Here is a 10,000-nt window from a genome sequence, read left to right on the forward strand (position 1 = left end):
TAGAGAGAGAGAGAGAGGTGGGGGTATAAGAGAGAGAGATAGAGAGAGGTGGGGGTATTAAAGAGAGAGGTAGGGGTATCAGAGGGAGAGAGAGAGAGTAGGGGTATCAGAGGGAGAGAGAGGTGGGGTTATTAGAGGGAGACAGAGAGAGAGGTGGGGGTATCAGAGGGAGAGAGCGAGAGAGGTGGGAGTATTAGAGAGGGAGATAGAGGTGGGGGTATTAGTATATCTCTCTCTCTCTCACTCTCTCTCTCTTTTTCTCTCCCTTTCTCTCTCTTTCTCCCTCCCTCCCTCTCCTCTCCTCTCTCTCTCTCTCTCTCTCTCTCTCTCTCTCTCTCTCTCTCTCTCTCTCTCTCTCTCTCTCTCTCATCTCCCTCTCCCTTTATCTCTCTTTCTCTCCCCTCTCTCTCCCCTCTCTCTTTCTCTCCCTCTCTCTCGCCACCAAAGTACCTCTTTTGTATCATCCGATAAATTACGGCACTCCCCCGTCCACTCACCCTGCACAATAGGCCCTCGCTGCTATCAAAGTGTGTGTGTGTGTTTGTTTGTGTATGTGTGAGTGTGTGTGTGTGTTTAGAAAACCGTGATTTATGATTTAGTAGATTCCTGTTTTACATATCAATTACACGCACCTCATGTTTTTCATTTGATTGCATACAGATTTAGAAAAATACTAGTTCCAATGGAGAGAATCAGTGTCCTCTCTCCACACACACGCACGCACGCACGCACGCACGCACGCACGCACGCACGCACGCACACGCACGCACGCACGCACGCACGCACACACACACACACACACACACACACACACACACACACACACACACACACACACACACACACACACCTCCGCCAAAAGAGAGGTGCTCAGTCCCTACAATTCAAAGTCGGTTTAGTCTTTAAAAAAACAGCAACTTTTTCAAATAATAATTTATTTGATGTCATTTATTTATCATTGTCATGAGATAAACAAGAAAAAACCACTGGTCAATTTCATAGCAAGCATTAAGAATACCATTAATAGGAATAATTATATTAATCATAAATAATAATAGTAATAATAATAATAATAATAATAATTACAATAACAATAGTTACATCTATACAAGGTACAAATGTCACCATGTAATTTTTTTTCTGCAGTAAAATCATTGTTACATCACACACACACACAGTTCCTGGTCACAGCTTGCTTGTCCTTCGTGTCCCTCTCAATCCTACCGGGATTTCTGGAAAACCTGGACATTTTGGGCAACCCCGGTCCTGGAGCGCTTCAGGTTTTTGAGGTTTTCCTGCTTTGCTTTAGACCTGGAAGACCAGGTAGGTGGTTTAGCCAGTCAACGATAGTGATAAATTAGCTCAGTAGCTGAGGTGATCAGTAGAGTCAGGTGTGGTGTGCTTGGTGTAGAACTAAACCCTGCAATACCTGCAAGACTCCAAGGACCAGTGTTAATAACTAACGCATGACCTAGAGCAGTGGTTCTTAAACATCTCCTTGGGGGACACCCAGACGTTTCACAACATTTTGTAGCCCTGAACTAGCTCACCTGGTTAACCTGGTCAAGGGCTTGATGATTAGTTGACCAGTTGAATCAGGTGTGCTAGCTCTGGAATAGATGAAATACATTGATGAGGGGCCCCCAGTTTGAGAACCCCTGGTTTAGAATCATTAATTCCGCTCAGTTGATTTCATTTCAGAAAATACTTCTCTTCAGCCGCAGTTAGCAGTCCTAGCTAGTTTAGTATGTCTATTTATCCCCAGTTAGCAGTCCTAGCTAGTTTAGTATGTCTATTTATCCCCAGTTAGCAGTCCTAGCTAGTTTAGTACGTTTATTTATCCCCAGTTAGCAGTCCTAGCTAGTTTAGTATGTCTATTTATCCCCAGTTAGCAGTCCTAGCTTGTTTAGTACATCTATTTATCCCCAGTTAGCAGTCCTAGCTAGTTTAGTATGTCTATTTATCCCCAGTTAGCAGTCCTAGCTAGTTTAGTACGTCTATTTATCCCCAGTTAGCAGTCCTAGCTAGTTTAGTACGTCTATTTATCCCCAGTTAGCAGTTCTAGTTAGTTTAGTACGTCTATTTATCCCCAGTTAGCAGTCCTGGCTAGTTTAGTATTTCTATTTATCCCCAGTTAGCAGTCCTAGTTAGTTTAGTACGTCTATTTATCCCCAGTTAGCAGTTCTAGCTAGTTTAGTATGTCTATTTATCCCCAGTTAGCAGTCCTAGTGGGTTTAGTATGTCTATTTATCCCCAGTTGGCAGTTCTAGCTAGTTTAGTACGTCTATTTATCCCAAGTTAGCAGTCCTAGCTAGTTTAGTATGTCTATTTATCCCCAGTTATCAGTCCTGGTTAGGTTAGAACGTCTATTTATCCCCAGTTAGCAGTCCTGGTTAGTTTAGTATGTCTATTTATCCCCAGTTAGCAGTCCTAGTTAGTTTAGCTGAACTAGCATGTTGAGCTGATATAGTCTCACTGTAACTCAGAGAAGAGCATATAGAATCTTATAAAATATTATAGTTTTACAATTCAGTTCAGTTCAGCTAGTCTGAGTTTAGCTAGCTGCTCACGTCACTTCAGTTTAGCTAGTTATGTTAAGCCTCAGCTAGACTTTGGAGCTAGTTTGACCAAACAAACTCCAGCTAGCCCTGGTATTGATAGAACAGTGAAGTGAAGAGAGGAGAGAATCCTCAAGAATTATACAACTTCACAGGTCAGTTTACATCCGTCAAAATACTAGTCAGAGTTTAGCTAACTTTAGCTTCAGCTAACAACCGGGAGGCTAACACCCACATCGAGAGTTGGTGGGGGGGGGCACAGTCAAAACATCCGATGAGTCTCAGAAGAAGAATAAAAAAAATAAACAACAACAACAACATCAACAACAACAGACAGCTGGGTTGGAAGTGCTGTTTTGGTGTGGGGGGGGGGGGGGGGTGTTGGCGATCCGGGGAATGATACTGTACTTCATGATCCAAACACTCGGCAGAGTGCGTGTTTGTCTGATCTCCTCCATACCTTAGAGTCCAAGGGAATGTGTTGGATATGAAGGGCTATTGTTTGTTTCTGTGTAGTGGAGAGGGGAAAAAAACGGAACTTATCCCAAACGTACACGGTAGAAATGCTCCATTCTACAACGTCTCAACACGTCTTTCTGTTTTTTTGAATAGAAGGAACATGCAGTCTTCGTACCGTCACGGTGCCGAAGGAGGGAGTTGGACGGTTGAATTAATTGGCCACTTTTGTTGAATAAATAAAAATGTCTGAGCGTCTGAAATGTCCACAGTAGAAATGACATAATAGTCTCTCTTCATACTCGTCCCCCGAGGTGAAGTTGTAGATACAAAACAACACGGTCTAATCTCTCAAATGTCATCTAAAAATCACTTCTTTTTTCCCACTTTAAAGTTATTTTAAAACAATACTTATTTTGTTGTTGAGTGAGGACCACTGAGTGGACACAACATTAGGAACACCTGCCCTTTACGTAACATAGACTAATCAGGTGAATCCAGGTGAAAGCTATGATCGTTATTGATGTCACTTCATTGTAGATGAAGGGGAAGAGACAGGTTAAAGAAGGATTTTTAAGCATTGAGATAATTGTGACATGGATTGTGTGTGTGTGCCATTTCAGAGGGTGAATGGGCAAGACAGAAGATTGAAGTGCTTTTGAACGGGGTCTGGTAGTAGGTGCCAGCTGCACCGGTTTGTGTCAAGAACTGCAACGGTGCTGGGTTTTTCCATGCTCATCAGTTTCCTGTGTGTATCAAGAATGGTCCACCACCCAGAGGACATCCAGCCAACTTGACACAACTGTGGGAAGCATTGGAGTCAACATGGACCAGCATCACAGTGGAATGATTTTGACACCTGGTGGAGTCCATACCCGATGAATTGAGGCTGTTCTGGGGGCAAAGGGGGGGTACAACTCAATATTAGGATGGTGTTCCTAATGTTTTGTACACTCAGTGTGTTTGTAAGTACTGTGACATGGTTGCAGACACATACTTTTCAAATGTTTTCAGTCAAAAGTTAGGACACATCTACCCATTCAAGGTTTATTTCTTAATTTTTTACTATTTTCTACAGTGTAGAATAATAGTGAAGACATAAAAAACTATTAAATAACACATATAGAATCATGTAGTAACCCCCTCAAAAAAGTGTTAAACTAATACAAATATATTTGAGAGTCTTCAAAGTAGCCAAGTTGCTTTGCCGTAATGACGGCTTTGCACACTCTTGGCATTCTCTCAACCAGCTTCATGAGGAATGCTTTTCCATCAGTCTTGAAGGAGTTCCCACATACGCTGAGCACTTGTTGGCTGCTTTTCCTTCACTCTGCGGTCCAACTCATCCCAAACCATCTCGGTTGGGTTGAGGTCGGGGTGATTGTGTAGGCCAGGTCATCTGATGCAGCACTCCATCACTCTCCTTCTTGGTCAAATAGCCCTTACACAGCCTGGAGGTGTGTTGGGTCATTGTCCTGTTGAAAAACAAATGACAGTCCCACTAAAGCCAAACCAGATGGGATGGTGTATCGTTGCAGAATGATGTGGTAGCCATGCTGGTTAAGTGTGCCTTGAATTCTAAATAAAGCACCATAACACCTCCTCCTCCATGCTTCACTGTGGAAACCTCCATGCTTCACGGTGGGAACCACACATGCAGAGATCATCCGTTCACCTACTCTGCATCTCACAAAGACACAGCTGTTGGAACCAAACATCTCAAATTTGGACTCAAATTTTCCACCTGTCTAATGTCCATTGCTCGTATTTCTTGGCCCAAGCAAGTCTCTTCTTTCTTACCTCTAATGAACTCATCCTCTGCAGCAGAGGTAACTCTAATGAACTCATCCTCTGCAGCAGAGTTAACTCTAATGAACTCATCCTCTGCAGCAGAGGTAACTCTGGGTCCTCATGAGAGCCAGTTTCATCATATTGATGTTTTTTGCGACTGCAATGCAAAGTTCTTGAAATATTCCGTATTGACTGACCTTCATGTCTTAAAGTAATGATGGACTGTCGTTTCTCTTTGATTATTTGAGCTGTTCTTGCCATAATATGGACTTGGTCTTTTACCACATAGGGCTTTCGTCTGTATACCACCCCTACCTTTTCACAACACAACTGATTGGCTCAAACGCATTAAGAAGGAAAGAAATTCAACAAAATAACTTTTAAGAATGTTAATTGAAATGCATTAATTGAAATGCATTCCAGGTAACTGTCATGAAGCTGGTTGAGAGAATGCCAAGAGTGTGCAAAGCTGTCATCAACGCAAAGGGTGGCTACTTTGAAGAGCCCCTAATATAAAATATATTTTGATATGTTTCAGACTTTGTTTTGGGTTACTACATGATTCCATATGTGTTATTTCATAGTTTTGATGTCTTCACTATTATTCTACAATGTAGAAAATAGTAAAAATAAAGAAAAACCCTGGAATGAGTAGCTGTGTCCAAACTTTTGACTGTTACTGTAGTTGTCTGTAAATCTTCCGTGGAAAACCAGTTGGACCAAAGATGCAGAAAACACAAGGTCACCACTCAAAAAAAAAAAATATATATATATATATATAGAGGTCAAAGTGTAACATTTTATTATTATATTTTTTTAAATCAAGCGCAGCCGGTTCAGATTAGGAAACCTGAGTGTTGCATCAGCTGATGACATCAGTTGACTTTGCACCAATTAGATCATCGCCCAACTTTAATATGGTAATTCATCCACCAGGTTCCCGCCTCTATGATGTGTAAACAATTCCCTGGTGTTCTTTGGCGACATGCTATCGCTGTAATGTGTTTTACTGGCCATGCACGTGTGTTTGCTTCTTTTCCTGTTTGCTTCTCTGCCTGTTGTTGTTATTACCTTAACATGATGCTCTGGCAGAGAACTACCCAGAAGGAGCAGAACCTAACGCCAAGACTAACATACCTTATTGTAATCTTTTTCATGGTTCAGCAAACACGTGGCGTTTAAATGTAATTAAAAACTGTGAATTTGTACAGTTTTTAAAACAAAACTTTGTAACTTAAAAAAAATATATATATTTCTTTGTTACTTTTTTTGAGTGTGGACCTTAATGTTTTTACACAGTGAGAGGAGGAAGAGAGGAGATGAGAGGAGATGAGAGGAGATAAGAGGAGAGGAGAGGAGATGAGAGGAGATGAGAGGAGAGGAGATGAGAGGAGAGGAGATGAGAGGAGATAAGAGGAGAGGAGAGGAGATGAGAGGAGATGAGAGGAGATAAGAGGAGAGGAGAGGAGAGGAGATGAGAGGAGAGGAGATGAGAGGAGAGGAGAGGAGATGAGATGAGAGGAGATAAGAGGAGAGGAGAGGAGATGAGAGGAGATGAGAGGAGAGGAGATGAGAGGAGAGGAGATGAGAGGAGATAAGAGGAGAGGAGAGGAGATGAGAGGAGATGAGAGGAGATAAGAGGAGAGGAGAGGAGATGAGAGGAGAGGAGATCAAGGATAAGAGGAGATGAAGGAGAGAGATGAGAGGAGAGGAGATGAGAGCCCAGATAAGAGGAGGAAGAGAGGAGATGAGAGGAGATGAGAGGAGATAAGAGGTCCTGAGAAGAGGAGAGGAGATGAGAGGAGAGGAGATGAGAGGAGAGGAGATGAGAGGAGAGGAGATGAGAGGAGATAAGAGGAGGAAGAGAGGAGATGAGAGGAGATGAGAGGAGATAAGAGGAGAGGAGAGGAGATGAGAGGAGAGGAGATGAGAGGAGAGGAGATGAGAGGAGATAAGAGGAGGAAGAGAGGAGATGAGAGGAGATGAGAGGAGATAAGAGGAGAGGAGAGGAGATGAGAGGAGAGGAGATGAGAGGAGATAAGAGGAGGAAGAGAGGAGATGAGAGGAGATGAGAGGAGATGAGAGGAGATAAGAGGAGGAAGAGAGGAGATGAGAGGAGATGAGAGGAGATGAGAGGAGATGAGAGGAGAGGAGATGAGAGGAGATATGAGGAGAGGAGAGGAGATGAGAGGAGATATGAGGAGAGGAGAGGAGAGGAGATGAGAGGAGATATGAGGAGAGGAAACAACATCACGTTATTCCACTGCTCACAGACGTCAGTATCTATTCCACATCGGTTCAACATAATTTTATTGAAATGACATTGATTCAACCAATGTGTGCCCAGTGGGATGTTATATCATGTTACGTTATTCATGTAGCAGGTCCTGCAAACAGTTGGGTGATTTGAAGACCTCTGGCATCTCACTGTCCAGTTTACAGATCACTTTATAAATGGCCTTCTTCCAGGATGGGTCCACGTCTTTTCCTGCTACGATGGCGTTGAAAAACTCCCTCAATGTGATTTGGGCCACTTCTAGGAAACGCTCTGGAACCTGGATGGAGGCAGGGAGAGAGAAAGGGAGAGGGGGAGAGGGAGAGGGAGAGGGAGAGGGAGAGGGAGAGGGAGAGGGAGGGAGGGAGAGGGAGAGGGAGAGGGGGAGAGGGAGAGGGAGAGGGGGAGGGGGGGAGAGGAAGAGGAAGAGGAAGAGGGAGAGGGAGAGGGAGAGGGGGAGAGGGGGAGAGGGGGAGAGGGAGAGGGGGAGAGGGAGAGGGAGAGGGGGAGAGGGAGAGGGAGAGGGGGAGAGGAGAGGAAGAGGGAGAGGTAGAGGGAGAGGAGAGGGAGAGGGAGAGGGAGAGAGAGAGGGAGAGGGAGAGAGAAAAAGAAAAAAAAGAGAGAGAGCGAGAGCTTGGCATTAAAAGCACCAGGTTATGTCTGAAGGCAGTGTTTAGCAGAAGACAGGCATCTGCAGGTAGAGTCTAGCGTTACAACCACCACTAAGGTTACAAGTCAAGCCATAGTATTCACACATCAACAACAACAACAACTAATGTATTGTTACTGCTGTGGTTCTTGTCATTTGAATTGTGACAGGTTTTCTCCAAAAGATTGTGTGGGAATCCTAATAAAAATCAAAGAGCCCTCTTTCCCCTTTTCTACCTCTATGACTATATCAAACTACAGCTTCCCTTTTACAAGATAATATAGGACTTGGACTGTTTCGTCCTCCCTGTGTCTCTTTTCTGACAATATTTACACTTCACATCGACTAAAGTACTGGTACCCTTCACATTGACTAAAGTACTGGTACCCTTCACATCGACTAAAGTACTGGTACCCCTGCACATCAACTAAAGTACTGGTACCCTGCACATCAACTAAAGTACTGGTACCCCTGCACATCGACTAAAGTACTGGTACCCTTCACATCGACTAAAGTACTGGTACCCTTCACATCGACTAAAGTACTGGTACCCCTGCACATCGACTAAAGTACTGGTACCCTTCACATCAACTAAAGTACTGGTACCCCTGCACATCAACTAAAGTACTGGTACCCTTCACATCGACTAAAGTACTGGTACCCTGTACATCGACTAAAGTACTGGTACCCTTCACATCAACTAAAGTACTGGTACCCTGCACATCGACTAAAGTACTGGTTCCCTGCACATCGACTAAAGTACTGGTACCCTGCACATCGACTAAAGTACTGGTACCGTGCACATCGACTAAAGTACTGGTACCCCTGCACATCGACTAAAGTACTGGTACCCTGCACATCAACTAAAGTACTGGTACCCTTCACATCGACTAAAGTACTGGTACCCTTGCACATCGACTAAAGTACTGGTACCCCTGCACATCGACTAAAGTACTGGTACCCCTGCACATCAACTAAAGTACTGGTACCCTGCACATCGACTAAAGTACTGGTACCCTGCACATCAACTAAAGTACTGGTACCCTTCACATCGACTAAAGTACTGGTACCCTGCACATTTACTAAAGTACTGGTACCCTGCACATCGACTAAAGTACTGGTACCCTTCACATCGACTAAAGTACTGGTACCCTGCACATCGACTAAAGTACTGGTACCCTTCACATCGACTAAAGTACTGGTACCCTTCACATCGACTAAAGTACTGGTACCCTGCACATCAACTAAAGTACTGGTACCCCTGCACATCAACTAAAGTACTGGTACCCTTCACATCGACTAAAGTACTGGTACCCTGCACATTTACTAAAGTACTGGTACCCTGCACATCGACTAAAGTACTGGTACCCTTCACATCGACTAAAGTACTGGTACCCTGCACATCGACTAAAGTACTGGTACCCTGCACATCGACTAAAGTACTGGTACCCTTCACATCGACTAAAGTACTGGTACCCTTCACATCGACTAAAGTACTGGTACCCTTCACATCGACTAAAGTACTGGTACCCCTGCACATCAACTAAAGTACTGGTACCCCTGCACATCAACTAAAGTACTGGTACCCCTGCACATCAACTAAAGTACTGGTACCCTTCACATCGACTAAAGTACTGGTACCCTGCACATCAACTAAAGTACTGGTACCCTGCACATCGACTAAAGTACTGGTACCCTTCACATCAACTAAAGTACTGGTACCCTGCACATCGACTAAAGTACTGGTACCCTGTACATCGACTAAAGTACTGGTACCCTGCACATCAACTAAAGTACTGGTACCCCTGCACATCAACTAAAGTACTGGTACCGTGCACATCGACTAAAGTACTGGTTCCCTGCACATCGACTAAAGTACTGGTACCCTGCACATCGACTAAAGTACTGGTACCGTGCACACAGACTAAAGTACTGGTACCGTGCACATCGACTAAAGTACTGGTACCCTCACATCAACTAAAGTACTGGTACCCCTGCATATCAACTAAAGTACTGGTACCCTTCACATCGACTAAAGTACTGGTACCCTGTACATCGACTAAAGTACTGGTACCCTGCACATCAACTAAAGTACTGGTACCCTTCACATCGACTAAAGTACTGGTACCCTGCACATCAACTAAAGTACTGGTACCCTGCACATCAACTAAAGTACTGGTACCCTGCACATCAACTAAAGTACTGGTACCCCTGCACATCGACTAAAGTACTGGTACCCCTGCACATCAACTAAAGTACTGGTACCCTCAC

General features: G+C 43.9%; 1 pseudogene; it reads right to left on the bottom strand.

Moving 5' to 3' along the window:
- Positions 1-3,727: 3,727 nt before the first annotated feature.
- LOC124001974 overlaps positions 3,728-10,000 on the bottom strand; it is a 62,789-nt pseudogene continuing 56,516 nt past the window's right edge.

This window comes from Oncorhynchus gorbuscha, linkage group LG17 (assembly GCF_021184085.1).
Source record: "Oncorhynchus gorbuscha isolate QuinsamMale2020 ecotype Even-year linkage group LG17, OgorEven_v1.0, whole genome shotgun sequence".
Classification (NCBI taxonomy): Eukaryota; Metazoa; Chordata; class Actinopteri; order Salmoniformes; family Salmonidae; genus Oncorhynchus; species Oncorhynchus gorbuscha.